Consider the following 18,753-nt stretch of genomic DNA (forward strand, 5'->3'; position numbering starts at 1 on the left):
GGTTGGATGGACTCTGCTATTCGGGCCGCGGCTATGAGATTGTGAATCGGTGTGCGGTATACCTTAGGTGGAGGCGGGAAAAGCTGTCGTCGACTGGATTCATGGATCCGCTCCTGGGCGCGCTCGTCGAGAGCATGCTAAAGGTTATCCAGTCGAGTGCGCTTAGCCAAGTTGGCTAAGCGTGCTTCCTCCAAGGCTCGAGCCTCGGGGGTTTCTCCAGTGATGGGTGTGTGAAGTGCGTCCATGTTGCGACGATGAAGATCCTCTCTCTGCTGCGAGGAGAGAGGTTCGGAACGATACTCCTCGTGGACCCGTGATGGATCGTCACCAGCCTCTTTGCCGTCCTCGCAAAGAAAACCAGGTGGGCCATGCGGACCATCGATCATCAGGACTTCAGCCGCAGCAGCGCTGCTATAACACTCGGACGTCGTCTCCGCAGAGCCAGTCGACAGATCAAACAGGTCGTGGAGAGTTTCGTCGGGCTCGATTGCCGCGATTTGATGGGTGGCCGAACGTCTAGCCACTGCATGCCTCACCCACTTCTGAAGCCGCGACTGACCGGATCGCTTGCGGCGACGAATAGCGGGAAGGTGGATGCCACCGGCGTCGACTGATACTGGGTCGACGGATGTCAAAGAAGAACGCCACGAATGCACGTGCGAAAGTGCATCGCCCCTCGGACGGGGAGCGCCTCGACATCGAGCGGAGCTTCCTAGAGCCATGCCGAGTCGTCGGCGACGAAAACGAGCGTGCCGAGACGGATCTCGCGGCCCTCAACCATCTCGCCGCCGGAAACCATGATGATGATCGGAAAATAAACTTGCAACTTCACCAAAAAGTCGCTAAGACACCTGCCCCACGGTGGGCGCCAACTGTCGTGGTTCTAAGTCTGACAGTAGAAGGAGGGGGTAGGTATGGAGAGGCAAGATCTTAGCTATGGTGAAGATGTACACGCGATGTTTACGAGTTCAGGCCCTTCTCGGAGGAAGTAATAGCCCTACGTCTCGGTGCCTGGAGGCGGTCGATTGGATTATGTGTGTTGAATTACAGAGGGTGCGAACCCTTGTGCCAGCGGAGGGGGGTGGCTTATATAGAGTGCTCCAGGACCCCAGACCCCTCCATTACAAGGGAACTAATGTACTTAAAGTAAGGGCGTTACTGGTAACGCCAGCATTTAGTACTCTTAATGCTCATGAAGACTAAGGAGTAAATATCTGGCCATTGTGTGCTCTTCTGACTTCTGGTCTTCGATATGGTCGAGTGATCTTCCTTGTGGTCGAGTGACGACAGATAATGATCGTCGAGTGGATTGCACTCGACGTACAAGACTGGTGCTCCTCTGTTGACTCTTGGTCTTTCCATCTTCTAGGGTAGTGACCTTGGGTAGGACGTATAGGTCGAGCCTATGACCCTACCCCAGGTCTGTACCCTCGTTAGTCGCCCCAATCTCCGCCACGGATCGGCGGCTTCTGGCGAACCTCGCAGAACACTGGCGGGTCCTTCTCCTTAATCCAGCACCATCGGCCCCACCATTCTTCCCACCTCTCCTTCATGGCGCCTTCCGGGTACGCCCCCTTGGCCCTCAGGATCCAGGCGACGCAACCAGCAATGGCACCCCCTTTTTGGATCTGAGGGGAAAAGTAATGGCGGAAGAGCGCCGTACTGGGGTAAACCCCGACGAAGCCCTCGCAGAGATGGGCGAAGAGGGCCATGCACGCCACGGCATTCGGAGTGAAATTCAAGGGATGGAAACCATAGGTGTGCATGATGTCCTTGAAGAAATCAGAGAAGGAGGGACAGAGCCCGCAAAAGAAATAATCGATGAAAAAAGGGTACAGGTGAGGGGATGGCCCGGCGCTGGCGGGGATGATGGTCGTGGCCGGGTTCCCGGTTTTCTCACCCCCCGTCTTCACGCCCCACAGACACTTGAACATCTCCCAAAGCTCGGGCACGCCGACCGTCGAAGGGAGGAAGTAGGTGAACTGCGCCCGCCGCACCACCAGCTCGCTCTCCGGCTGCTCCAACACGCCGGCATCCTTCGCCGCTCCCTTGCTCTTGGTGGGCTTAGGTGCCATGGCGGTTGCGGGAAGCGAAAAGGCAGAGGATGGTGGAAGCGGGACGGTGATAGACAATAACAGAGGGGCTCGAGGAGATGGGGGCGTCGGTTCTGAGATTGGGGAGGGGAGCAGGGGAGGGGTAAAGTGAGCAGCGCGCCCGCGGTTATTCCTTTTTATGGGGAAGGCGCGGGCCGCCTCATTTCCCATTAACTGCGATGCGACGCATGCATGCGGGCACTGTCACACGCATGCCTGTCATGCGCGCGCACGACCCCCACGTCGCGCGTTCAACGCGTGTCGTGGGAAGCGCACGGACGGAACAGTGGCCGTGGTAAAAATCCTCCCCAACTGCCCGCGCACCGTCTTGGGCCTGGCCCAACAACGTGTTGCGCTTATGTATGGCCCAGGCCCGGGGGCTCCTGTCGGTGTGAAAAAGTAGGGGTTCTCCTTTTGACCCCTTTACTAGTGCACGGGCAATCAGAGCCTACCACCACGGCCACGCACAGACACGGCATGAAGGGGAACCGGTGAGAAGCCGAGGCCACAAGGCGAATGAAGCAACATAAAGGACCAAGACCACAAAGATTGTATGGGCGTAGCAGGTTCCCCCGGCAAGGACCCTTGCCGGGGCTGCCTCGGCAACCCCGGAAAGACCCTTGCCGGGGCAGCTCGCCCGCGCCAACCAAAGTGAGCCACCCTTGAGCCCACCAACGTTCGACAGACACGTTGGGGCAAGGCTCGGGAGGCACCTCTGTGGTGGCATGCAGATCTTTGTGAAGACGAGGAAGAGACAAGACCAAATGAGCATAAGAAGGCAACCATCCTCACCGAAGAAACCCACGAGACCCCCCCGGCAAGGTCCCTTGCCGGGGAAACCAGCGCGCCACAACAAGACCCTCGCCGGGCTACCCGGCAAGAGCCTTGCCGGGCCACCCGACGAGGCCCTCGCCAAGTGCACCGGCAGGGCCACCGCTAGGCCTGCGCCAACCAAGTCTTCGCCGCTGTTCGCATGCAGCTGCCAACCCAACCAGCTAGGCAGGCACCTGCGTGGCAACATGCGATCCTTTGTGGAGGCTTCGCCATCGCGCCACCTCGCACACGTCAAAAATAATATAACGGGATTAATATATATCGCGCACATGCCATATGTTTGTCACGAGGCGCAAAAAATAATTAAAAAGGGAATGCAACACGAGGACTTCCCAGGAGGTCACCCATCCTAGTACTACTCTCGCCCAAGCACGCTTAACTTCGGAGTTCTGATGGGATCCAGCGCTTTAGTGCTGGTATGATCGCATCCGACATGTTTTCCCGTCTTCGTCCCTCATGCTTGCCACTCCCAGGTCCGCTCCAAAGACGATTCTACATTCTCACTACCATTACAACCGTTCCCTAACAATGGATAATGTCCTATACTACTTACCTCCCGCTCAATCACGGGGACGAGTTTACCACGGTTTCCACCCCTCCCTCCATACCGTAGCAACACGTATTTTTCCACCCCTTCCAGAACGCGCTCTTCGCGCCACAAAGCCGCCCCAAGACGCGCGAGCAATGAGCAGCGAGCTTAAACATATCGCAAACGTCAAAAATAATATAACGGGATTAATATATATCGCGCACGTGCGATATGTTTGTCATGAGGCACAAAAAATAATTAAAAAGGGAATGCAACACGAGGACTTCCCACAAAGCCGCCCCAAGATGCGCGAGCAATGAGCAGCGAGCTTAAACATATCGCAAAACGTCAAAAATAATATAACGGGATTAATATATATCGCGCACGTGCGATATGTTTGTCACGAGGCACAAAAAATAATTAAAAAGGGAATGCAACATGGAATGTAATGGTAGTGAGAATGTAGTACTACTCTCGCCCAAGCACGCTTAACTTCGGAGTTCTGATGGGATCCAGCGCTTTAGTGCTAGTATGATCGCATCCGACATGTTTTCCCGTCTTCGTCCCTCATGCTTGCCACTCCCAGGTCCGCTCCAAAGACGATTCTACATTCTCACTACCATTACAACTGTTCCCTAACAATGGATAATGTCCTATACTACTTACCTCCCGCTCAATCACGGGGACGAGTTTACCACGGTTTCCACCCCTCCCTCCATACCGTAGCAACACGTATTTTTTCCACCCCTTTCAGAACGCGCTCTTCGCGCCACAAAGCCGCCCCAAGACGCGCGAGCAATGAGCAGCGAGCTTAAACATATCGCAAACGTCAAAAATAATATAACGGGATTAATATATATCGCGCACGTGCGATATGTTTGTCACGAGACACAAAAAATAATTAAAAAGGGAATGCAACACGAGGACTTCCCACAAAGCCGCCCAAAGACGCGCGAGCAATGAGCAGCGAGCTTAAACATATCGCAAACGTCAAAAATAATATAACGGGATTAATATATATCGCGCACGTGCGATATGTTTGTCACGAGGCACAAAAAATAATTAAAAAGGGAATGCAGCATGAGGACTTCCCAGGACGTCACCCATCCTAGTAATACTCTCGCCCAAGCACGCTTACCTTCGGAGTTCTGATGGGATCCAGTGCTTTAGTGCTGGTATAATCGCATCCAACATGTTTCCCCGTCTTCGTCCCTTATGCTTGCCACTCCCAGGCCCGCTCCAAAGACGATTCTACATTCTCACTACCATTACAACCGTTCCCTAACAATGGATAATGTCCTATACTACTTACTCTCCCGCTCAATCACGGAGACGAGTTTTCCACGGTTTCCACCCCTCCCTCCATACCTCAGCAACACGAGTTTTTTCCACCCCTTTCAGAACGCGCTCTTCGCGCCACAAAGCCGACCCAAGACGCGCGAGCAATGAGCATCGAGCTTAAACATATCGCGAATGTCAAAAACAATATAACGGGATTAATATATATCGCGCACGTGCGATATGTTTGTCACGAGGCGTAAAAAAGAATTAAAAAGGGAATGCAACACGAGGACTTCCCAGGAGGTCAACCATCCTAGTACTACTCTCGCCCAAGCACGCTTAACTTCGGAGTTCTGATGGGATCCGGTGCTTTAGTGCTTGTATGATCGCATCCGACATGTTTCCCCATCTTCGTCCCTTATGCTTGCCACTCCCAGGTCCGCTCCAAAGACGATTCTACATTCTCACTACCATTACAACCGTTCCCTAACAATGGATAATGCCCTATACTACTTACTCTCCCGCTCAATCACGGAGACGAGTTTACCACGGTTTCCACCCCTCCCTCCATACCGCAGCAACACGAGTTTTTCCACCCCTTTCAAAACGCGCTCTTCGCGCCACAAAGCCGCCCCAAGATGCGCGAGCAATGAGCAGCGAGCTTAAACATATCGCAAACGTCAAAAATAATATAACGGGATTAATATATATCGCGCACGTGCGATATGTTTGTCACGAGGCGTAAAAACGTCAAAAATAATATAACGAGATTAATATATATCGCGCATGTGCGATATGTTTGTCACAAGGTGCAAAAAATAATTAAAAAGGGAATGCAACACGAGGACTTCCCAGGAGGTCACCCATCCTAGTACTACTCTCCCCAAGCACGCTTAACTTCGGAGTTCTAATGGGATCCGGTGCTTTAGTGCTGGTATGATCGCATCCGACATGTTTCCCCGTCTTCGTCCCTTATGCTTGCCACTCCCAGGTCCGCTCCAAAGACGATTCTACATTCTCACTACCATTACAACCGTTCCCTAACAATGAATAATGTCCTATACTACTTACTCTCCCGCTCAATCACGGAGATGAGTTTTCCACGGTTTCCACCCCTCCCTCCATACCACAGCAACACGAGTTTTTTCCACCCCATTCAGAACGCGCTCTTCGCGCCACAAAGCCGCCCCAAGACGCGCGAGCAATGAGCATCGAGCTTAAACATATCGCAAACGTCAAAAAAATATAACGGGATTAATATATATCGCGCACGTGCGATATGTTTGTCACAAGGCGCAAAAAATAATTAAAAAGGGAATGCAACACGAGGACTTCCCAGGAGGTCACCCATCCTAGTACTACTCTCGCCCAAGCACGCTTAACTTCGGAGTTCTGATGGGATCCGGTGCTTTAGTGCTGGTATGATCGCATCCGACGTGTTTCCCCGTCTTCGTCCCTTATGCTTGCCACTCCCAGGTCCGCTCCAAAGACGATTCTACATTCTCACTACCATTACAACCGTTCCCTAACAATGGATAATGTCCTATACTACTTACTCTCCCGCTCAATCACGGAGACGAGTTTTCCACGGTTTCCACCCCTCCCTCCATATCGCAGCAACACGAGTTTTTTCCACCCCTTTCAGAATGCGCTCTTCGCGCCACAAAGCCGCCCCAAGACGCGCGAGGAATGAGCATCGATCTTAAACATATCGCAGACGTCAAAAATAATATAACGGGATTAATATATATCGCGCACGTGCGATATGTTTGTCACAAGGCGCAACAAATAATTAAAAAGGGAATGCAACACGAGGACTTCCCAGGAGGTCACCCATCCTAGTACTACTCTCGCCAAAGCACGCTTAACTTCGGAGTTCTGATGGGATCCGGTGCTTTAGTGCTGGTATGATCGCATCCAACATGTTTCCCCGTCTTCGTCCCTTATGCTTGCCACTCCCAGGTCCGCTCCAAAGACGATTCTACATTCTCACTACCATTACAACCGTTCCCTAACAATGAAAAATGTCCTATACTACTTACTCTCCCGCTCAATCACGGAGACAAGTTTTCCACGGTTTCCACCCCTTCCTCCATACCGCAGCAACACGAGTTTTTTCCACCCCTTTCGGAACGCGCTCTTCGTGCCACAAAGCCGCCCCAAGACGCGCGAGCAATGAGCATGGAGCTTAAACATATCGCAAACGTCAAAAATAATATAACGGGATTAATATATATCGCGCACGTGCGATATGTTTGTCACAAGGCGCAAAACAAAATTAAAAAGGGTATGCAAAACGAGGACTTCCCAGGAGGTCACCCATCCTAGTACTACTCTCGCCCAAGCACCCTTAACTTCGGAGTTCTGATGGGATCCGGTGCTTTAGTGCTGGTATGATCGCGTCCAACATGGTTCCTCGTCTTCGTCCCTTAAGCTTGCCACTCCCAGGTCCGCTCCAAAGACGATTCTACATTCTTACTACCATTACAACTGTTCCCTAACAATGGATAATGTCCTATACTACTTACTCTCCCACTCAATCACGGAGACGAGTTTTCCACGGTTTCCACCCCTCCCTCCATACCGCAGCAACACGAGTTTTTTCCACCACTTTCAGAACGCGCTCTTCGCGCCACAAAGCCGCCCCAAGACGCGCGAGCAATGAGCATCGAGCTTAAACATATCGCAAACGTCAAAATTAATATAATGGGATTAATATATATCGCGCACGTGTGATATGTTTGTCACAAGGCGCAAAAAATAATTAAAAAGGGAATGCAACACGAGGACTTCCCAGGAGGTCACCCATCCTAGTACTACTCTCGCCCAAGCACGCTTAACTTCGGAGTTCTGATGGGATCCGGTGCTTTAGTGCTGGTATGATCGCATCCAACATGTTTCCCCGTCTTCGTCCCTTATGCTTGCCACTCCCAGGTCCGCTCCAAAGACAATTATACATTCTCACTACCATTACAACCGTTCCCTAACAATGGATAATGTCCTATACTACTTACTCTCCCGCTCAATCACGGAGACGAGTTTTCCATGGTTTCCACCCCTCCCTCCATACCGCAGCAACACGAGTTTTTTCCACCCCTTTCAGAACGCGCTCTTCGCGCCACAAGGCCGCCCCAAGACGCGCGAGCAATGAGCATGGAGCTTAAATATATCGCAAACGTCAAAAATAATATAACGGGATTAATATATATCGCGCACGTGCGATATGTTTGTCACAAGGCGCAAAAAATAATTAAAAAGGGCATGCAAAAGGAGGACTTCCTAGGAGGTCACCCATCCTAGTACTAGTCTCGCCCAAGCACAGTTAACTTCGGAGTTCTGATGGGATCCGGTGCTTTAGTGCTGGTATGATCGCATCCAACATGTTTCCCCGTCTTCGTCTCTTATGCTTGCCACTCCCAGGTCCGCTCCAAAGACGATTCTACATTCTCACTACCATTACAACCGTTCCCTAACAATGGATAATGTCCTATACTACTTACTCTCCCGCTCAATCACGGAGACGAGTTTACCATGGTTTCCACCCCTCCCTCCATACCGCAGCAACACGAGTTTTTTCCACCCCTTTCAGAACGCGCTCTTCGCGCCACAAAGCCGCCCCAAGACGCGCGACCAATGAGCATCGAGCTTAAACATATCGCAAACGTCAAAAATAATATAACGGGATTAATATATATCGCGCACGTGCGATATGTTTGTCACAAGGCGCAAAAAATAATTAAAAAGGGAATGCAACACGAGGACTTCCCAGGAGGTCACCCATCCTAGTACTACTCTCGCCCAAGCACGCTTAACTTCAGAGTTCTAATGGGATCCGGTGCTTTAGTGCTGGTATGATCGCATCCAACATGTTTCCCCGTCTTCGTCCCTTATGCTTGCCACTCCCAGGTCCGCTCCAAAGACGATTCTACATTCTCACTACCATTACAACCGTTCCCTAACAATGAATAATGTCCTATACTACTTACTCTCGCGCTCAATCACGGAGACGAGTTTTCCACGGTTTCCACCCCTCCCTCCATACCGCAGCAACACGAGTTTTTTCCACCCCTTTCGGAACGCGCTCTTCGCGCCACAAAGCCGCCCCAAGACGCGCGAGCAATGAGCATGGAGCTTAAACATATCGCAAACATCAAAAATAATATAACGGGATTAATATATATCGCGCATGTGCGATATGTTCTTCACAAGGCGCAAAAAATAATTAAAAAGGGTATGCAACACGAGGACTTCCCAGGAGGTTCGGAGTTCTGATGGGATCCGGTGCTTTACTACTGGTATGATCGCATCCGACATGTTTCCCCGTCTTCGTCCCTTATGCTTGCCACTCCCAGGTCCGCTCCAAAGACGATTCTACATTCTCACTACCATTACAACCGTTCCCTAACAATGGATAATGTCCTATACTACTTACTCTCCCGCTCAATCACGGAGATGAGTTTTCCACGGTTTCCACCCCTCCCTCCATACACAGCAGCACGAGTTTTTCCACCCCTTTCAGAACGCGCTCTTCGCACCACAAAGCCGCCCCAAGACGCGCGAGCAATGAGCATCGAGCTTAAACATATCGCAAACGTCAAAAATAATATAACGGGATTAATATATATCGCGCACGTGCGATATGTTTGTCACAAGGCGCAAAAAATAATTAAAAAGGGAATGCAACATGAGGACTTCCCAGGAGGTCACCCATCCTAGTACTACTCTCGCCCAAGCTCGCTTAACTTCGGAGTTCTGATGGGATCCGGTGCTTTAGTGCTGGTGTGATCGCATCCGACATGTTTCCCCGCCTTCGTCCCTTAAGCTTGCCACTCCCAGGTCCGCTCCAAAGACGATTCTACATTCTCACTACCACTACAACCGTTCCCTAACAATGGATAATGTCCTATACTACTTACTCTCCCTCTCAATCACGGAGACGAGTTTTCCACGGTTTCCACCCCTCCCTCCATACCGCAGCAACACAAGTTTTTTCCACCCCTTTCAGAATGCGCTCTTCGCGCCACAAAACCGCCCCAAGACGCGTGAGTCATGGGCATCGAGTTTAAACATATCACAAATGTCAAAAATAATATAACGGGATTAATATATATCGCGCACGTGCGATATGTTTGTCACAAGGCGCAAAAACGTCAAAAATAATATAACGGGATTAATATATATCGCGCACGTGCGATATGTTTGTCACAAGGCGCAAAAAATAATTAAAAAGGGAATGCAACACGAGGACTTCCCAGGAGGTCACCCATCCTAGTACTACTCTCGCCCAAGCAAGCTTAACTTCGGAGTTCTAATGGGATCCGGTGCTTTAGTGCTGGTATGATCGCATCCGACATGTTTCTCCGTCTTCGTCCCTTATGCTTGCCACTCCCTGGTCCACTCCAAAGACGATTCTACATTCTCACTACCATTACAACCGTTTGCTAACAATGAATAATGTCCTATACTACTTACTCTCCCGCTCAATCACGGAGACGAGTTTTCCACAGTTTCCACCCCTCCCTCCATACCGCAGCAACACGAGTTTTTTCCACCCCTTTCAGAACGCGCTCTTCGCGCCACAAGCCGCCCCAGGACGCGCGAGCAATGAGCATCGAGCTTAAACATATCGCAAACGTCAAAAATAATATAACGGGATTAATATATATCGCGCACGTGCGATATGTTTGTCACAAGGCGCAAAAAATAATTAAAAAGGGAATGCAACACGAGGACTTCCTAGGAGGTCACCCATCCTAGTACTACTCTCGCCCAAGCACGCTTAACTTCGGAGTTCTGATGGGATCCGGTGCTTTAGTGCTGGTATGATCGCATCCAACATGTTTCCCCGTCTTCGTCCCTTATGCTTGCCACTCCCAGGTCCGCTCCAAAGACGATTCTACATTCTCACTACCATTACAACCGTTCCCTAACAATGAATAATGTCCTATACTACTTACTCTCCCACTCAATCACGGAGACGAGTTTTCCACGGTTTCCACCCCTCCGTCCATACCACAGCAACACGAGTTTTTTCCACCCCTTTCAGAACGCGCTCTTCGCGCCACAAAGCCGCCCCAAGACGCGCGAGCAATGAGCATGGAGCTTAAACATATCGCAAACTTCAAAAATAATATAACGGGATTAATATATATCGCGCACGTGCGATATGTTTGTCACAAGGCACAAAAAATAATTAAAAAGTGTATGCAACACGAGGACTTCCCAGGAGGTTCGGAGTTCTGATGGGATCCGGTGCTTTACTGCTGGTATAATCGCATCCGGCATGTTTCCCCGTCTTCGTCCCTTATGCTTGCCACTCCCAGGTCCGCTCCAAAGACGATTCTACATTCTCACTGCCATTACAACCGTTCCCTAACAATGGATAATGTCTTATACTACTTACTCTCCCGCTCAATCACGGAGATGAGTTTTCCACGGTTTCCACCCCTCCCTCCATACCCAGCAACACGAGTTTTTCCACCCCTTTCAGAACGCGCTCTTCGCACCACAAAGCCGCCCCAAGACGCGCGAGCAATGAGCATCGAGCTTAAACATATCGCAAACGTCAAAAATAATATAACGGGATTAATATATATCGCGCACGTGCGATAAGTTTGTCACAAGGCGCAAAAAATAATTAAAAAGGGAATGCAACACGAGGACTTCCCAGGAGGTCACCCATCCTAGTACTACTCTCGCCCAAGCTTGCTTAACTTCAGAGTTCTGATGGGATTCGGTGCTTTAGTGCTGGTATGATCGCATCGGACATGTTTCCCCGTCTTCGTCCCTTATGCTTGCCACTCCCAGGTCTGCTCCAAAGACGATTCTACATTCTCACTACCACTACAACCGTTCCCTAACAATGGATAATGTCCTATACCACTTACTCTCCCGCTCAATCACGGAGCCGAGTTTTCCACGGTTTCCACCCCTCCCTCCATACCGCAGCAACACGAGTTTTTTCCAACCCTTTCAGAACGCGCTCTTCGCGCCACAAAGCCGCCCCAAGACGCGCGAGCAATGAGCATCGAGCTTAAACATATCGCAAATGTCAAAAATAATATAACGGGATTAATATATATCGCGCACGTGCGATATGTTTGTCACAAGGCGCAGAAACGTCAAAAATAATATAACGGGATTAATATATATCGCGCACGTGCGATATGTTTGTCACAAGGCGCAAAAAATAATTAAAAAGGGAATGCAACACGAGGACTTCCCAGGAGGTCACCCATCCTAGTACTACTCTCGCCAAAGCACGCTTAACTTCGGAGTTTTGATGGGATCCGGTGCTTTAGTGCTGGTATGATCGCATCCGACATGTTTCCCCGTCTTCGTCCCTTATGCTTGCCACTCCCAGGTCCGCTCCAAAGACGATTCTACATTCTCACTACCATTACAACCGTTCCCTAACAATGGATAATGTCCTATACTACTTACTCTCCCGCTCAATCACGGAGACAAGTTTTCCACTGTTTCCACCCCTTCCTCCATACCGCAGCAACACGAGTTTTTTCCACCCCTTTCAGAACGCGCTCTTCGCGCCACAAAGCCGCCCCAAGACGCGCGAGCAATGAGCATGGAGCTTAAACATATCGCAAACTTCAAAAATAATATAACGGGATTAATATATATCGCGCACGTGCGATATGTTTGTCACAAGGCGCAAAAAATAATTAAAAAGGGTATGCAACATGAGGACTTCCCAGGAGGTTCGGTGTTCTGATGGGATCCGGTGCTTTACTGCTGGTATGATCGCATCCGACATGTTTCCCCGTCTTCGTCCCTTATGCTTGCCACTCCCAGGTCCGCTCCAAAGACGATTCTACATTCTCATTACCATTACAACCGTTCCCTAACAACGGATAATGTCCTATACTACTTACTCTCCCGCTCAATCACGGAGATGAGTTTTCCACGGTTTCCACCCCTCCCCCCATACCCAGCAACACGAGTTTTTTCACCCCTTTCAGAACGCGCTCTTCGCGCCACAAAGCCGCCCCAACACGCGCGAGCAATGAGCATCGAGCTTAAACATATCGCAAACGTCAAAAACAATATAACGGGATTAATATATATCGCGCACGTGCGATATGTTTGTCACAAGGCGCAAAAAATAATTAAAAAGGGATTGCAACATGAGGACTTCCCAGGAGGTCACCCATCCTAGTACTACTCTCGCCCAAGCTCGCTTAACTTCGGAGTTCTAATGGGATCCGGTGCTTTAGTGCTGGTATGATCGCATCCGACATGTTTCCCCGTCTTCGTCCCTTATGCTTGCCACTCCCAGGTCCACTCCAAAGACGATTCTACATTCTCACTACCATTACAACCGTTCCCTAACAATGAATAATGTCCTATACTACTTACTCTCCCGCTCAATCACGGAGACGAGTTTTCCACGGTTTCCACCCCTCCCTCCATACCGCAGCAACACGAGTTTTTTCCACCCCTTTCAGAACGCGCTCTTCGCGCCACAAAGCCGCCCCAAGACGCGCGAGCAATGAGCATCGAGCTTAAACATATAGCAAACGTCAAAAATAATATAACGGGATTAATATATATCGCGCACGTGCGATATGTTTGTCACAAGGCGCAGAAAATAACTAAAAAGGGAATGCAACACGAGGACTTCCCAGGAGGTCACCCATCCTAATACTACTCTCGCCCAAGCTCGCTTAACTTCGGAGTTTTGATGGGATTCGGTGCTTTAGTGCTGGTATGATCGCATCCAACATGTTTCCCCGTCTTCGTCCCTTATGCTTGCCACTCCCAGGTCCGCTCCAAAGACGATTCTACATTCTCACTTCCATTACAACCGTTCCCTAACAATGGATAATGTCCTATACTACTTACTCTCCCGCTCAATCACGGAGACGAGTTTTCCACGGTTTCCACCCCTCCCTCCATACCGCAGCAACACGAGTTTTTTCCACCCCTTTCAGAACGCGCTCTTCGCGCCACAAAGCCGCCCCAAGACGCGCGAGCAATGAGCATCGAGCTTAAACATATCGCAAACGTCAAAAATAATATAACGGGATTAATATATATCGCGCACGTGCGATATGTTTGTCACAAGGCGCAAAAAATAATTAAAAAGGAATGCAACACGAGGACTTCCCAGGAGGTCACCCATCCTAGTACTACTCTCGCCCAAGCACGCTTAACTTCAGAGTTCTGATGGGATCCGGTGCTTTAGTGCTGGTATGATCGCATTCGACATGTTTCCCCGTCTTCGTGCCTTATGCTTGCCACTCCCAGGTCCGCTCCAAAGACGATTCTACATTCTCACTACCATTACAACCGTTCCCTAACAATGGATAATGTCCTATACTACTTACTCTCCCGCTCAATCACGGAGACGAGTTTTCCACGGTTTGCACCCCTTCCTCGATACCGCAGCAGCACGAGTTTTTTTCACCCCTTTCAGAACGCGCTCTTCGCGCCACAAAGCCGCCCAAGACGCGCGAGCAATGAGCATCGAGCTTAAACATATCGCAAACGTCAAAAATAATATAACGGGATTAATATATATCGCGCACGTGCGATATGTTTGTCACAAGGCGTAAAAAATAATTAAAAAGGGAATGCAACACGAGGACTTCCGAGGAGGTCACCCATCCTAGTACTACTCTCGCCCAAGCACGCTTAACTTCGGAGTTCTAATGGGATCCGGTGCTTTAGTGCTGGTATGATCGCATCCAACATGTTTCCCCGTCTTCGTCCCTTATGCTTGCCACTCCCAGGTCCGCTCCAAGACGATTCTACATTCTCACTACCATTACAACCGTTCCCTAACAATGGATAATGTCCTATACTACTTACTCTCCCGCTCAATCACGGAGACGAGTTTTCCACGGTTTCCACCCCTCCCTCCATACCGCAGCAACACGAGTTTTTTCCATCCCTTTCAGAACGTGCTCTTCGCGCCACAAAGCCGCCCCAAGACGCGCGAGCAATGAGCATCGAGCTTAAACATATCACAAACGTCAAAAATAATATAACGGGATTAATATATATCGCGCACGTGTGATATGTTTGTCACAAGGCGCAAAAAATAATTAAAAAGGGAATGCAACACGAGGACTTCCCAGGAGGGAACCCATCCTAGTACTACTCTCGCGCAAGCACGCTTAACTTCGGAGTGCTGATGGGATCCGGTGCTTTAGTGCTGGTATGATCGCATCCGACATGTTTCCCCGTCTTCCCCCCTTATGCTTGCCACTCCCAGGTCCGCTCCAAAGACGATTCTACATTCTCACTACCATTACAACCGTTCCCTAACAATGGATAATGTCCTATACTACTTACTCTCCCGCTCAATCACGGAGACGAGTTTTCCACGGTTACCACCCCTCCCACCATACCGCAGCAACACGAGTTTTTTCCACCCCTTTCAGAACGCGCTCTTCGTGCCACAAAGCCGCCCCAAGACGCGCGAGCAATGAGCATCGAGCTTAAACATATCGCAAACGTCAAAAATAATATAACGGGATTAATATATATCGTGCACGTGCGATATGTTTGTCACAAGGCGCAAAAAATAATTAAAAAGGGAATGCAACACGAGGACTTCCCAGGAGGTCACCCATCCTAGTACTACTCTCGCCCAAGCACGCTTAACTTCGCAGTTTTGATGGGATCCGGTGCTTTAGTGCTGGTATGATCGCATCCAACATGTTTCCCCGTCTTCGTCCCTTATGCTTGCGACTCCCAGGTCCGCTCCAAAGACGATTCTACATTCTCACAACCATTACAACCGTTCCCTAACAATGGATAATGTCCTATACTACTTACTCTCTCGCTCAATCACGGAGACGAGTTTTCCACGGTTTCCACCCCTCCCTCCATACCGCAGCAGCACGAGTTTTTTCCATCCCTTTCAGAACGTGCTCTTCGCACCACAAAGCCGCCCCAAGACGCGCGAGCAATGAGCATCGAGCTTAAACATATCGCAAACGTCAAAAATAATATAACGGTATCAATATATATCGCGCACGTGCGATATGTTTGTCACAAGGCGCAAAAAATAATTAAAAAGGGAATGCAACACGAGGACTTCCCAGGAGGTCACCCATCCTAGTTCTACTCTCGCCCAAGCACGCTTTACTTCGGAGTTCTGATGGGATCCGGTGCTTTAGTGCTGGTATGATCGCATCCGACATGTTTCCCCATCTTCGTGCCTTATGCTTGCCACTCCCAGGTCCGCTCCAAAGACGATTCTACATTCTCACTACCATTACAACCGTTCCCTAACAATGGATAATGTCCTATACTACTTACTCTCCCGCTCAATCACGGAGACGAGTTTTCCACGGTTTCCACCCCTCCCTCCATACCGCAGCAGCACGAGTTTTTTTCCATCCCTTTCAGAACGTGCTCTTCGCGCCACAAAGCCGCCCCAAGACGCGCGAGCAATGAGCATCGAGCTTAAACATATCGCAAACGTCAAAAATAATATAACGGGATTAATATATATCGCGCACGTGTGATATGTTTGTCACAAGGCGCAAAAAATAATTAAAAAGGGAATGCAATACGAGGACTTCCTAGGAGGGAACCCATCCTAGTACTACTCTCGCCCAAGCACGCTTAACTTCGGAGTTCTGATGCGATCCGGTGCTTTAGTGCTGGTATGATCGCATCCAACATGTTTCCCCGTCTTCGTCCCTTATGCTTGCGACTCCCAGGTCCGCTCCAAAGACGATTCTACATTCTCACTACCATTACAACCGTGTCACAGCCCTAGAATTTGTTTGTCATTAGTTGCATTAAGGCATTCATGCATCATGTTTAAAATTCATGAAACTTGAAATGGGGATGACAAACCCTAGCACTAAAGAAAATGCAATTAGGATCGAAATAAAAATATTTTCAATAAACCCAGAATGCCCTTTAGAAAAGTTCATTATTTTTGTTAAAGGTGAAAACCCCTGCCATCAATGATGCACATATTTCTAGGCCATTCTGGATTTTTGAATTAAATCCTATTGTATTTGACCTTGGGCATTTAAATACTATAAATAATTTAAATGTTCAAATAAATGTTGGAAATTGTTAAGGGTCACTGAAATAATTCAGAAAGCACCCATAATTGTTTCCAGGATTTTATAAAATGATTTGATATTTTAAATCAAATCAAAACAAACTACAGAAAATAGAAAACAGAATTAAATAGAAATAAGAGAGAGAGAGCAGAAGATCTTACCTGGCGCTCACCTGGTAGCCCACCTGGCCCAGCAGCACGGCCCAGCCCATCTCCACTCCCCCTGTCGTCTTCCTCCTCGCCAGAAGGCCCGAGGCGTGGCGCGCGCCAGAGAGGCCTCGGCCACCTCCTGCTTCCCCTGGCCACCTCCTTCTCCTCCCCGAGTCCTCTAGCGACGCCACGCACCCCTCCTGGAACCCGCCGCTCACTCTCTCGTCCCCATCCTCTCCTCTGCTCTCTCTCCCTCTTACCCGAACGGAGCCACCGCCGCCGACGAGCGTCGCCGTGGCCACAGCCACTGCCTCGCCTCGTCGTTGCGCCCAGAGGCTCCGCCTCGACCCCCTCTTCCTCTCCACCAACCCATGCCCCGCCGGACGCACTGCATCGCCGCCCACGCCGTCTTCCCCATCTCCAGCCGCCGAGGATCGCCGTCGTCAAATTCGTCGCCGTTCGGCCTTCCCCGAGCTCGGTGTCCACCTCTACGGGATCCACGTGAGCTCCACTCTATTTCCCCTCCTTCGTTTTGCTTGTTCTCGTGCCGTAGCACCCCCGCCCACATTCCCGAGCACCGCCGTCCTCCATGGCCACGTAGCTCTCCTGACCTGAGCCCCTCTGCTCGAACCCGTGGCACCAGCGTGCTTCTGGTGGCCCGCGGATGCCATCTGGACCATCAGCTCCTCCCCTAGCGCGCCGCAGCCCCAACCCGCACATGGCCGAACTCTGGCCGCCGTCTTGGAGCTCGCCGTCGTTGGCTCCGGCCACGATAGACCCGGCCTCCACCACCACTAGATGCGCGCGAGTGAGGGCCTCCTCCCTATGCCCTTCTCTTGCCCAGCCGCCGTCTGTAGCGCAGTCCCGGCGAATATCCGCCGCGTTTCGGGTCACCGCCGGCCGAACTCCAGTGGCCAGTGACGTGGCGCTGTCATTAGCCACTAATGACGCACTAACCAACCCCCTAGGCCACTGACTGTGGGCCCCACCCCTGGTCAAACCCCAGTCAGCGCTGGGTTTGACCGGGATTAGGTCCTGTGTCACTGACGTGTGGCCCCCACACGTCAGGTTTGACCTGGGGCGCCCAGTTGACCCTGCTGACGTCACCATGACGTGGTGCTGACGCCATAATTCATTTCTGGATTTATATATTCAGGAAATTCCAGAAAATTGTATAAACTTCTAAAATTCATAGAAATTCAACCGTAACTCCAAATTAAACAAATTATATATGAAAAATTATCAGAAAAATTCAAGGAATCCATCTGTACCATTTTCATGCATGTTAGAAAAACTTATAGCTGCTGTTTAGCACAAATCAATTAAATGGCATTTGAATAATCACATATGGAGTTTGAATTTGAATCTTGTATTCAAACCAACTTCATTTAATCTGTTACTAGTTGCATTAGCTCAAAACACATTCATATTGCCATGTCATGAGCATGCATCATATTGTGCATTGCATTGATTGTATTTCTTCTTTGTTGCCGGTATCTGTTCCCTCCCGATAGACGATGTTCCGACGTTGTGATCGTTGACACTGATGAAGACTCAATGTTATCTTCAGAAGTGCCAGGCAAGCAAAACCCCCTTGTTCATTCCGATAAAATCCCACTCTCTCGCTCCTGCTCTCTTTTACTGCATTAGGACAACACCGATTCAACTGTTACATGATGCGGTAGTTGAACCCATTTATCCTTTGCATGACCTGTCATTCCACAGTAAATAGATGAAACCCACTAGTATGAGTAGGAGTTGTTTGAGCCCTGTTGTGCCTACTCATTCATGTTTGTTTGTCATGCCTGCTACTGCTT

At 49.9% G+C, this 18,753-nt stretch overlaps 23 non-coding genes and 1 pseudogene across 23 annotated transcripts; all 24 read right to left on the reverse strand.

Moving 5' to 3' along the window:
* Positions 1-3,238: 3,238 nt before the first annotated feature.
* On the reverse strand, positions 3,239-3,357 carry LOC123118393 (5S ribosomal RNA). The gene has a single exon (XR_006457936.1). It is a non-coding gene; the product is annotated as a 5S ribosomal RNA (ribosomal RNA).
* Positions 3,358-3,884: 527 nt separating this feature from the next.
* On the reverse strand, positions 3,885-3,999 carry LOC123118806 (uncharacterized; annotated as a pseudogene).
* Positions 4,000-4,526: 527 nt separating this feature from the next.
* Positions 4,527-4,645, reverse strand: LOC123118773 (5S ribosomal RNA). Its single transcript, XR_006458310.1, has one exon. It is a non-coding gene; the product is annotated as a 5S ribosomal RNA (ribosomal RNA).
* Positions 4,646-5,012: 367 nt separating this feature from the next.
* Positions 5,013-5,131, reverse strand: LOC123118542 (5S ribosomal RNA). The gene has a single exon (XR_006458091.1). It is a non-coding gene; the product is annotated as a 5S ribosomal RNA (ribosomal RNA).
* Positions 5,132-5,567: 436 nt separating this feature from the next.
* LOC123118665 (5S ribosomal RNA) lies at positions 5,568-5,685 on the reverse strand. The gene has a single exon (XR_006458210.1). It is a non-coding gene; the product is annotated as a 5S ribosomal RNA (ribosomal RNA).
* A 366-nt stretch (positions 5,686-6,051) lies between these two features.
* LOC123118650 (5S ribosomal RNA) lies at positions 6,052-6,170 on the reverse strand. The gene has a single exon (XR_006458196.1). It is a non-coding gene; the product is annotated as a 5S ribosomal RNA (ribosomal RNA).
* Positions 6,171-6,537: 367 nt separating this feature from the next.
* Positions 6,538-6,656, reverse strand: LOC123118444 (5S ribosomal RNA). Its single transcript, XR_006457985.1, has one exon. It is a non-coding gene; the product is annotated as a 5S ribosomal RNA (ribosomal RNA).
* A 367-nt stretch (positions 6,657-7,023) lies between these two features.
* On the reverse strand, positions 7,024-7,142 carry LOC123118555 (5S ribosomal RNA). Its single transcript, XR_006458104.1, has one exon. It is a non-coding gene; the product is annotated as a 5S ribosomal RNA (ribosomal RNA).
* Positions 7,143-7,509: 367 nt separating this feature from the next.
* Positions 7,510-7,628, reverse strand: LOC123118764 (5S ribosomal RNA). The gene has a single exon (XR_006458300.1). It is a non-coding gene; the product is annotated as a 5S ribosomal RNA (ribosomal RNA).
* Positions 7,629-7,995: 367 nt separating this feature from the next.
* LOC123118754 (5S ribosomal RNA) lies at positions 7,996-8,114 on the reverse strand. Its single transcript, XR_006458293.1, has one exon. It is a non-coding gene; the product is annotated as a 5S ribosomal RNA (ribosomal RNA).
* Positions 8,115-8,481: 367 nt separating this feature from the next.
* LOC123118389 (5S ribosomal RNA) lies at positions 8,482-8,600 on the reverse strand. The gene has a single exon (XR_006457932.1). It is a non-coding gene; the product is annotated as a 5S ribosomal RNA (ribosomal RNA).
* Positions 8,601-9,411: 811 nt separating this feature from the next.
* LOC123118624 (5S ribosomal RNA) lies at positions 9,412-9,530 on the reverse strand. The gene has a single exon (XR_006458172.1). It is a non-coding gene; the product is annotated as a 5S ribosomal RNA (ribosomal RNA).
* A 437-nt stretch (positions 9,531-9,967) lies between these two features.
* Positions 9,968-10,086, reverse strand: LOC123118450 (5S ribosomal RNA). The gene has a single exon (XR_006457992.1). It is a non-coding gene; the product is annotated as a 5S ribosomal RNA (ribosomal RNA).
* Positions 10,087-10,452: 366 nt separating this feature from the next.
* Positions 10,453-10,571, reverse strand: LOC123118178 (5S ribosomal RNA). The gene has a single exon (XR_006457761.1). It is a non-coding gene; the product is annotated as a 5S ribosomal RNA (ribosomal RNA).
* An 811-nt stretch (positions 10,572-11,382) lies between these two features.
* On the reverse strand, positions 11,383-11,501 carry LOC123118750 (5S ribosomal RNA). Its single transcript, XR_006458290.1, has one exon. It is a non-coding gene; the product is annotated as a 5S ribosomal RNA (ribosomal RNA).
* A 437-nt stretch (positions 11,502-11,938) lies between these two features.
* LOC123118594 (5S ribosomal RNA) lies at positions 11,939-12,057 on the reverse strand. The gene has a single exon (XR_006458143.1). It is a non-coding gene; the product is annotated as a 5S ribosomal RNA (ribosomal RNA).
* Positions 12,058-12,868: 811 nt separating this feature from the next.
* On the reverse strand, positions 12,869-12,987 carry LOC123118664 (5S ribosomal RNA). Its single transcript, XR_006458209.1, has one exon. It is a non-coding gene; the product is annotated as a 5S ribosomal RNA (ribosomal RNA).
* A 367-nt stretch (positions 12,988-13,354) lies between these two features.
* On the reverse strand, positions 13,355-13,473 carry LOC123118722 (5S ribosomal RNA). The gene has a single exon (XR_006458266.1). It is a non-coding gene; the product is annotated as a 5S ribosomal RNA (ribosomal RNA).
* A 366-nt stretch (positions 13,474-13,839) lies between these two features.
* Positions 13,840-13,958, reverse strand: LOC123117976 (5S ribosomal RNA). The gene has a single exon (XR_006457605.1). It is a non-coding gene; the product is annotated as a 5S ribosomal RNA (ribosomal RNA).
* A 366-nt stretch (positions 13,959-14,324) lies between these two features.
* On the reverse strand, positions 14,325-14,443 carry LOC123118401 (5S ribosomal RNA). The gene has a single exon (XR_006457944.1). It is a non-coding gene; the product is annotated as a 5S ribosomal RNA (ribosomal RNA).
* Positions 14,444-14,809: 366 nt separating this feature from the next.
* Positions 14,810-14,928, reverse strand: LOC123118695 (5S ribosomal RNA). The gene has a single exon (XR_006458240.1). It is a non-coding gene; the product is annotated as a 5S ribosomal RNA (ribosomal RNA).
* A 367-nt stretch (positions 14,929-15,295) lies between these two features.
* Positions 15,296-15,414, reverse strand: LOC123118647 (5S ribosomal RNA). The gene has a single exon (XR_006458193.1). It is a non-coding gene; the product is annotated as a 5S ribosomal RNA (ribosomal RNA).
* Positions 15,415-15,781: 367 nt separating this feature from the next.
* On the reverse strand, positions 15,782-15,900 carry LOC123118565 (5S ribosomal RNA). The gene has a single exon (XR_006458114.1). It is a non-coding gene; the product is annotated as a 5S ribosomal RNA (ribosomal RNA).
* Positions 15,901-16,268: 368 nt separating this feature from the next.
* Positions 16,269-16,387, reverse strand: LOC123118617 (5S ribosomal RNA). The gene has a single exon (XR_006458165.1). It is a non-coding gene; the product is annotated as a 5S ribosomal RNA (ribosomal RNA).
* Between the last annotated feature and the right edge of the window lie 2,366 nt (positions 16,388-18,753).

Source organism: Triticum aestivum, chromosome 5B, assembly GCF_018294505.1.
Source record: "Triticum aestivum cultivar Chinese Spring chromosome 5B, IWGSC CS RefSeq v2.1, whole genome shotgun sequence".
Classification (NCBI taxonomy): Eukaryota; Viridiplantae; Streptophyta; class Magnoliopsida; order Poales; family Poaceae; genus Triticum; species Triticum aestivum.